The sequence below is a fragment of the Rattus norvegicus genome, chromosome 11, assembly GCF_021556685.1.
Source record: "Rattus norvegicus strain SHRSP/BbbUtx chromosome 11, alternate assembly SHRSP_T2T, whole genome shotgun sequence".
Taxonomy (NCBI): domain Eukaryota; kingdom Metazoa; phylum Chordata; class Mammalia; order Rodentia; family Muridae; genus Rattus; species Rattus norvegicus.
Window position 1 is genome coordinate 41,676,101 of NC_141544.1, and position 9,895 is coordinate 41,685,995.

At 41.3% G+C, this 9,895-nt stretch overlaps 1 pseudogene; it reads right to left on the reverse strand.

Annotated features, from left to right (window-relative positions):
• Positions 1-219: 219 nt before the first annotated feature.
• LOC134480967 (protein tyrosine phosphatase type IVA 1-like) lies at positions 220-773 on the reverse strand (annotated as a pseudogene).
• Between the last annotated feature and the right edge of the window lie 9,122 nt (positions 774-9,895).

Here is a 9,895-nt window from a genome sequence, read left to right on the forward strand (position 1 = left end):
ACCTTATTTTAGGAAAGATCAATTGGTACAAATAAGAAGCACATTTTAAATGCTGACCAGCAAAAATCTTTTGCTAAGTGTCCAAACACGTTGATCATAGCCCAAATATAGAGGTTGCAATTCTGTCAAGCTTGTGGCCTGGTAAAACTTTTTTAATATTCCCGTAGAGTTTCTGCAGGTAAGTGGACACATGGGGTAAATAACAAGTCAGGTCCCATCTGAAGTTCCTCTTCCAAGGCAATGGCATCAGGCACCCCAGTTTTACTGAATACGACAGATGTTTCTATGACCGTTGGAATCCTTGCAGCGAAGCCGCATTTTAGGACGGTACTTCTCCAGGTACAAAAGTTGCTTGCTGTTAAAAGCTCCGAGCCACTTTTGTCTTATGAATTGTACTGCATCTTCATAGTTCATTCCACCTTAAATTAATGCTAGGGCAACAAGCCCCGGAGCTCTGCCAAGGCCTGCGACACAATGGACAGCAATGCGGCAACCAGGTTCTTCATGAAACTTAATCTTCACAAGACTTAACCAGTCATCAACAATCTGGTTGGATGGTGGTGCACCATCATCAAAAGGCCAGTCAAGTACATGAATGCCTTCTTTCTCCACAAGAGTAGTGTCGTAAGCTGCTTCTCATACTCTTACTACTGTGGTAACTCCATACTTCTTAAGTTCCTCTATAAATTTGTTTCAGGTCGCATTGGTTGCATTGTGTGTAATAAGAAATCTCATGTGACTTCCACAGGAGCAGGGCAGTTCATTCGAGCCATGTTAATTTAAAAAAACACCCAATAGGGTTATGAAAGAATTAAAAAATTGAACACAGAAATGATTCCAAACAAAAACAAAAACCGAAAAACAAAACAAACAAAAAAACCAAAACAAAACCAAAAAACAACCTGAAGTCTACTTCAACATTCAACATACTCCACTTGAAATTCTCAGTGCTTAGAGTATGAATTGGGAGAAACGGGCAACCCAGGAATACTGAGGCGATACAAAGGAAGTGCACCGAGGTTCACCCCATCCAGGTCTGAGCTCTTGTGAAATGCTGTGCAGATTTCTTTTTTTTTTTTCTTTCTTTTTTTTTTTTTATTAACTTGAGTATTTCTTATATACATTTCCAGTGTTATTCCCTTTCCCGGTTTCCGGGCAAACATCCCCCCCTCCCCTTCCTTATGGGTGTTCCCCTCTCAACCCTCCCCCCATTGCCGCCCTCCCCCCATAGACTAGTTCACTGGGGGTTCAGTCTTGGCAGGACCCAGGGCTTCCCCTTCCACTGATGCTCTTACTAGGATATTCATTGCTACCTATGGGGTCAGAGTCCAGGGTCAGTCCATGTATAGTCTTTAGGTAGTGGCTTAGTCCCTGGAAGCTCTGGTTGCTTGGCATTGTTGTACTTTTGGGGTCTCGAGCCCCTTCAAGCTCTTCCAGTTCTTTCTCTGATTCCTTCAATGGGGGTCCTATTCTCAGTTCAGTGGTTTGCTGCTGGCATTCGCCTCTGTATTTGCTGTATTCTGGCTGTGTCTCTCAGGAGCGATCTACATCCGGCTCCTGTCGGTCTGCACTTCTTTGCTTCATCCATCTTGTCTAATTGGGTGGCTGTATATGTATGGGCCACATGTGGGGCAGGCTCTAAATGGGTGTTCCTTAAGTCTCTGTTTTAATCTTTGCCTCTCCCTTCCCTGCCAAGGGTATTTTTTTTCCTCATTTAAAGAAGGAGTGAAGCATTCACATTTTGATCATCCGTCTTAAGTTTCGTTTGTTCTAGGGATCTAGGGTAATTCAAGCATTTGGGCTAATAGCCACTTATCAATGAGTGCATACCATGTATGTCTTTCTGTGATTGGGTTAGCTCACTCAGGATGATATTTTCCAGTTCCAACCATTTGCCTACGAATTTCATAAACTCGTTGTTTTTGATAGCTGAGTAATATTCCATTGTGTAGATGTACCACATTTTCTGTATCCATTCCTCTGTTGAAGGGCATCTGGGTTCTTTCCATTTTCTGGCTATTATAAATAAGGCTGCGATGAACATAGTGGAGCACGTGTCTCTTTTATATGTTGAGGCATCTTTTGGGTATATGCCCAAGAGAGGTATAGCTGGATCCTCAGGCAGTTCAATGTCCAATTTTCTGAGGAACCTCCAGACTGATTTCCAGAATGGTTGTACCAGTCTGCAATCCCACCAACAATGGAGGAGTGTTCCTCTTTCTCCACATCCTCGCCAGCATCTGCTGTCACCTGAGTTTTTGATCTTAGCCAATTGCACTGGTGTGAGGTGAAATCTCAGGGTTGTTTTGATTTGCATTTCCCTTATGACTAAAGATGTTGAACATTTCTTTAGGTGTTTCTCAGCCATTCGGCATTCCTCAGCTGTGAATTCTTTGTTTAGCTATGAACCCCATTTTTAATAGGGTTATTTGTTTCCCTGCGGTCTAACTTCTTGAGTTCTTTGTATATTTTGGATATAAGGCCTCTATCTGTTGTAGGATTGGTAAAGATCTTTTCCCAATCTGTTGGTTGCCGTTTTGTCCTAACCACAGTGTCCTTTGCCTTACAGAAGCTTTGCAGTTTTATGAGATCCCATTTGTCGATTCTCGATCTTAGAGCAAAAGCCATTGGTGTTTTGTTCAGGAAATTTTTTCCAGTGCCCATGTGTTCCAGATGTTTCCCTAGTTTTTCTTCTATTAGTTTGAGTGTGTCTGGTTTGATGTGGAGGTCCTTGATCCACTTGGACTTAAGCTTTGTACAGGGTGATAAGCATGGATCGATCTGCATTCTTCTACATGTTGCCCTCCAGTTGAACCAGCACCATTTGCTGAAAATGCTATCTTTTTTCCATTGGATGGTTTTGGCTCCTTTGTCAAAAATCAAGTGACCATAGGTGTGTGGGTTCATTTCTGGGTCTTCAATTCTATTCCATTGGTCTATCTGTCTGTCCCTGTACCAATACCATGCAGTTTTTATCACTATTGCTCTGTAATACTGCTTGAGTTTAGGGATAGTGATTCCCCCTGAAGTCCTTTTATTGTTGAGGATAGCTTTAGCTATCCTGGGTTTTTTGTTATTCCAGATGAATTTGCAAATTGTTCTGTCTAACTCTTTGAAGAATTGGATTGGTATTTTGATGGGGATTGCATTGAATCTGTAGATTGCTTTTGGTAAAATGGCCATTTTTACTATATTAATCCTGCCAATCCATGAGCATGGGAGATCTTTCCATCTTCTGAGGTCTTCTTCAATTTCTTTCTTCAGTGTCTTGAAGTTCTTATTGTACAGATCTTTTACTTGCTTGGTTAAAGTCACACCGAGGTACTTTATATTATTTGGGTCTATTATGAAGGGTGTCGTTTCCCTAATTTCTTTCTCGGCTTGTTTCTCTTTTGTATAGAGGAAGGCAACTGATTTATTTGAGTTAATTTTATACCCAGCCACTTTGTTGAAGTTGTTTATCAGCTTTAGTAGTTCTCTGGTGGAACTTTTGGGATCACTTAAATATACTATCATGTCATCTGCAAATAGTGATATTTTGACCTCTTCTTTTCCGATCTGTATCCCTTTGATCTCCTTTTGTTGCCTGATTGCTCTGGCTAGAACTTCAAGAACTATATTGAATAAGTAGGGAGAGAGTGGGCAGCCTTGTCTAGTCCCTGATTTTAGTGGGATTGCTTCAAGTTTCTCTCCATTTAGTTTAATGTTAGCAACTGGTTTGCTGTATATGGCTTTTACTATGTTTAGGTATGGGCCTTGAATTCCTATTCTTTCCAGGACTTTTATCATGAAGGGGTGTTGAATTTTGTCAAATGCTTTCTCAGCATCTAATGAAATGATCATGTGGTTCTGTTCTTTCAGTTTGTTTATATAATGGATCACGTTGATGGTTTTCCGTATATTAAACCATCCCTGCATGCCTGGGATGAAGCCTACTTGATCATGGTGGATGATTGTTTTGATGTGCTCTTGAATTCGGTTTGCCAGAATTTTATTGAGTATTTTTGCGTCGATATTCATAAGGGAAATTGGTCTGAAGTTCTCTTTCTTTGTTGTGTCTTTGTGTGGTTTAGGTATAAGAGTAATTGTGGCTTCGTAGAAGGAATTCGGTAGGGCTCCATCTGTTTCAATTTTGTGGAATAGTTTGGATAATATTGGTATGAGGTCTTCTATGAAGGTTTGATAGAATTCTGCACTAAACCCGTCTGGACCTGGGCTCTTTTTGGTTGGGAGACCTTTAATGACTGCTTCTATTTCCTTAGGAGTTATGGGGTTGTTTAACTGGTTTATCTGTTCCTGATTTAACTTCGATACCTGGTATCTGTCTAGGAAATTGTCCATTTCCTGAAGATTTTCAAATTTTGTTGAATATAGGTTTTTATAGTAAGATCTGATGATTTTTTGAATTTCCTCTGAATCTGTAGTTATGTCTCCCTTTTCATTTCTGATTTTGTTAATTTGGACGCACTCTCTGTGTCCTCTCGTTAGTCTGGCTAAGGGTTTATCTATCTTGTTGATTTTCTCAAAGAACCAACTTTTGGTTCTGTTGATTCTTTCTATGGTCCTTTTTGTTTCTACTTGGTTGATTTCAGCTCTGAGTTTGATTATTTCCTGCCTTCTACTCCTCCTGGGTGTATTTGCTTCCTTTTGTTCTGGAGCTTTTAGGTGTGCTGTCAAGCTGCTGACATATGCTCTTTCCTGTTTCTTTCTGCAGGCAGTCAGCGCTATGAGTTTTCCTCTTAGCACAGCTTTCATTCTGTCCCATAAGTTTGGGTATGTTGTATCTTCATTTTCATTAAATTCTAAAAAGTTTTTAATTTCTTTCTTTATTTCTTCCTTGACCAGGTTATCATTGAGTAGAGCATTGTTCAATTTCCACGTATATGTGGGCATTCTTCCCTTATTGTTATTGAAGACCAGTTTTAGGCCGTGGTGGTCTGATAGCACGCATGGGATTATTTCTATCTTTCTGTACCTGTTGAGGCCCGTTTTTTGACCAATTATATGGTCAATTTTGGAGAAAGTGCCATGAGGAGCTGAGAAGAAGGTATATCCTTTTGCTTTAGGATAGAATGTTCTATAAATATCTGTTAAGTCCATTTGGCTCATGACTTCTGTTAGTCTGTCGATATCACTGTTTAATTTCTGTTTCCATGATCTGTCCATTGATGAGAGTGGGGTGTTGAAATCTCCCACTATTATTGTGTGAGGTGCAATGTGTGTTTTGAGCTTTAGTAAGGTTTCTTTTACGTATGTAGGTGCCCTTGTATTTGGGGCATAGATATTTAGGATTGAGAGTTCATCTTGGTGGATTTTTCCTTTGATGAATATGAAGTGTCCTTCCTTATCTTTTTTGATGACTTTTAGTTGGAAATTGATTTTATTTGATATTAGAATGGCTACTCCAGCTTGCTTCTTCTGACCATTTGCTTGGAAAGTTGTTTTCCAGCCTTTCACTCTGAGGTAGTGTCTGTCTTTGTCTCTGAGGTGTGTTTCCTGTAGGCAGCAGAATGCAGGGTCCTCGTTGCGTATCCAGTTTGTTAATCTATGTCTTTTTATTGGGGAGTTGAGGCCATTGATATTGAGAGATATTAAGGAATAGTGATTATTGTTTCCCTTTATATTCATATTTGGATGTGAGGTTATGTTTGTGTGCTTTCATTCTCTTTGTTTTGTTGCCAAGACGATTAGTTTCTTGCTTCTTCTAGGGTATAGTTTGCCTCCTTATGTTGGGCTTTACCATTTATTATCCTTTGTAGTGCTGGATTTGTAGAAAGATATTGTGTAAATTTGGTTTTGTCATGGAATATCTTGGTTTCTCCATCAATGTTAATTGAGAGTTTTGCTGGATACAGTAACCTGGGCTGGCATTTGTGTTCTCTTAGGGTCTGTATGACATCAGTCCAGGATCTTCTGGCCTTCATAGTTTCTGGCGAGAAGTCTGGTGTGATTCTGATAGGTCTCCCTTTATATGTTACTTGACCTTTTTCCCTTACTGCTTTTAATATTCTTTCTTTATTTTGTGCGTTTGGTGTTTTGACAATTATGTGACGGGAGGTGTTTCTTTTCTGGTCCAATCTATTTGGAGTTCTGTAGGCTTCTTGTATGTCTATGGGTATCTCTTTTTTTAGGTTAGGGAAGTTTTCTTCTATGATTTTGTTGAAGATATTTACTGGTCCTTTGAGCTGGGAGTCTTCCCTCTCTTCTATACCTATTATCCTTAGGTTTGATCTTCTCATTGAGTCCTGGATTTCCTGTATGTTTTGGACCAGTAGCTTTTTCCGCTTTACATTATCTTTGACAGTTGAGTCAATGATTTCTATGGAATCTTCTGCTCCTGAGATTCTCTCTTCCATCTCTTGTATTCTGTTGGTGAAGCTTGTATCTACAGCTCCTTGTCTCTTCTTTTGGTTTTCTATATCCAGGGTTGTTTCCATGTGTTCTTTCTTGATTGCTTCTATTTCCATTTTTAATTCCTTCAACTGTTTGATTGTGTTTTCCTGGAGTTCTTTCAGGGATTTTTGCGATTCCTCTCTGTAGGCTTCTACTTGTTTATTAATGTTTTCCTGTGTTTCCCTAAGTGTGTTCATGTCTTTCTTGAAGTCCTCCAGCATCATGATCAAATATGATTTTGAAACTAGATCTTGCTTTTCTGGTGTGTTTGAATATTCCATGTTTGTTTTGGTGGGAGAATTGGGCTCCGATGATGGCATGTAGTCTTGGTTTCTGTTGCTTGGGTTCCTGCGCTTGCCTCTCGCCATCAGATTATCTCTAATGTTACTTTGTTCTGCTATTTCTGACAGTGGCTAGACTGTCCTATAAGCCTGTGTGTCAGGAGTGCTGTAGACCTGTTTTCCTCTCTTTCAGTCAGTTATGGGGACAGAGTGTTCTGCTTTCGGGCGTGTAGTTTTTCCTCTCTACAGGTCTTCAGCTGTTCCTGTGGGCCTGTGTCTTGAGTTCACCAGGCAGCTTTCTTGCAGCAGAAAATTTGGTCTTACCTGTGGTCCCGAGGCTCAGGTTCGCTCGTGGGGTGCTGCCCAGGGGCTCTCTGCAGCGGCAGCAACCAGGAAGACCTGTGCCGCCCCTTCCGGGAGCTTCAGTGCACCAGGGTTCCAGATGGTCTTTGGCTTTTTCCTCTGGCGTCCGAGATGTGTGTGCAGGGAGCAGTCTCTTCTGGTTTCCCAGGCTTGTCTGCCTCTCTGAAGGTTTAGCTCTCCCTCCCACGGGATTTGGGTGCAGAGAACTGTTTATCCGGTCTGTTTCTTTCCGGTTCCGGTGGTGTCTCAGGCAGGTGTCCTGCTGCTCCTGGGCCCTCCTCCACGGGAGCCCAGAGGCCTTATACAGTTTCCTCTTGGGCCAGGGATGTGGGCAGGGGTGAGCAGTGTTGTTGGTCTCTTCCGCTCTGCAGCCTCAGGAGTGCCCACCTGACCAGGTGGTTGGGTCTCTCTCTCACCGGGTCTGGGAGCAGAGAGCTGCTGCGGGCCGGGATCCTCGGGTGTGGGACTTCCAGTAAACACAGAACGTGCCCGGTCCTAGAGAAATTCTGCTTCCGTGTGTCTCAAGCTCACCAGGCAGCTTTCTTGCAGCAGAAAATTTGGTCTTACCTGTGGTCCCGAGGCTCAGGTTCGCTCGTGGGGTGCTGCCCAGGGGCTCTCTGCAGCGGCAGCAACCAGGAAGACCTGTGCCGCCCCTTCCGGGAGCTTCAGTGCCGCTGTGCAGATTTCAATTCAACAGGACTGTGTCCAGGCTATCCACTCTCGTTGGGGCTTCTTGGTGGAGTAGTAATGAATTTCTACAGTTCACTTGTCTGCATAGAGGTCGTGCTGTGCCTGGCAGTAGTCTCCACTGCCCTTCAGAAACTCCATAAATGTGTGACGGAGAACCACAGAAAGGAATATGTCTACTCATTGAAGATTGTAGTCTAATCATACAGCCGATCCTGAGGTGGCGCAGGCAGTGGCGGCAGGGCAGGCAGGGCAGGTGGCGGTGGGCGTCACGGGGCAGTGGCAGCGATGCAGGCGGCAGGGGCACCAAAGAACCATGCAGTGAGCTGCCTGAGGAGCGTCTCCAAGTGGGCCACAGCCCAGAGTCAATGCGCAAGCCCAGGCTCTGTAGACCTTTCTTCTTGTTGTTATTTTAGTTGGATAAATCGGAAATGCGCATTTTCAGAAAATGAGTACCTGCAGCTGGTGGCATGTTTTATTAAGCATAACAGTTAGAGGCTGGCAAATTCTTATTTCGTTTTTGTTATTTTAAAAGAAGGGGAGGGTTTGTTGGCTCATAAAACCCAAAAACATAAACAATGAGTTAAGGAACCAGGGGAAGTAGTGGGTCCTGCCAACATGGCTGTCTCTTCTCTCTTCTTCTCTCTTCCTATCCTGTTATTGTGTAACTATCGGAAAAATATTTCCCTTTTCTAGGATCCATGTAGAAGAGGTTAATGAACTGCTATTAGGGAAGAAAAATCAATAACAGATTATATGTGCCTTCAAGTGCCATTACTAAGGATGGCATGGGAACCTTGCAACTTCACTTTCCCATCATGCTTAGCTGCCAAAGCATGGATTTGGCATGGATACAATCATGGATTTAAAATATGTAAAAATAATATATCACTGTTAAGCATATATAGATTCTTTTCTGGTCTAAATTCCTAAACATATATTAATATTATTTCATTGGGTATTACGAATAGCATATACATGTTTTAAATGTAATGAGAATATGCATATATGTATCTTTGAATGAAAGTGCAATTTTATTCAAGAAATATCATCATCCAAGTATTTTTATACCTATGGAGCTTCCTGAAATTCTTCTTCCATAGATGCTGAGGGACAGAGGTGTTGACTTCCCTGCTCGAACACAGCATATACCTCCCTCAGATTCTTCTCTAGTCAGCTTCAACACTCTGTCATCTTGTCCTTGTCTGTCTCTCGCACTCTGACAAACTCATTTTTCTCACACATTTAAGATAAACGTGATTATTTATACTGCCTTAAATTCCATGTCAACACATTATTTATTTATTTATTTATTTATTTATTTATTTATTTATTTATTCATTCATTCATTTTAGGTTTCATCATCAGAGTTCATAGCATCTTGCAGAGCTCTAACTCAATGTTGTGTAGAACATGTAAACCAAAAGCCAACTTTGATCATCAGCATAATATTCTGTCATTGAAAATATGAGCTGGCCATTTCTTCTGGTGTCCCCCATGCCCTCTGATTCCTACAATTTTCCACAGGGAGGAAGATTTTTGCCTCGGTTTATTATATCTTGTTCTGTCCTGATGGATGTTGTCCCTGGGGGCCCTGCTCTCTTCTGAAGAGATGGATAGGGAGAGGATCAGCAATTCAAAGGTATTGTAGGGTTGGCGTAGAGGGCTGGAAAAAGGAAATTGTGGTAAGACTATATATTGTATGAGAAAAAAATCTATTTTCAATAAAAAAGGAAAAAAAAGAAAATATGAGTTGGCTGACATTTCTGTGAACATATTTTCAATGATACTACTGAAATTTTCTGTAGGCCTTCACCCATCAGCTTATAGCCAGTGGAATGCTCAAAGAATATATCTTCATATACCATCCCTGGTACAATACCCTAGGTGAATTGATTCCCTATGGAAGGTAGTCTGAAAGCACCTAGTCTCAAACCTTGAGAGTCAATAAAGAATCAGAGACCACATTAGATGGAAGAATGAATGATTTTATTAGGTCAAATATAACTGAACTTCCATACACAGTCCAAAAATTTGTGAATAGGTAATTGCTCATTTTAAAAGACATTTAGACTTATATTTTGGTTATTCTGTCATTTTGTAGTTGAATAGAGCTTGTCTTGCCAGAGAAAGGATCCAGAGGGAGATTAGTTAGCCTTTTTAGAAAACCC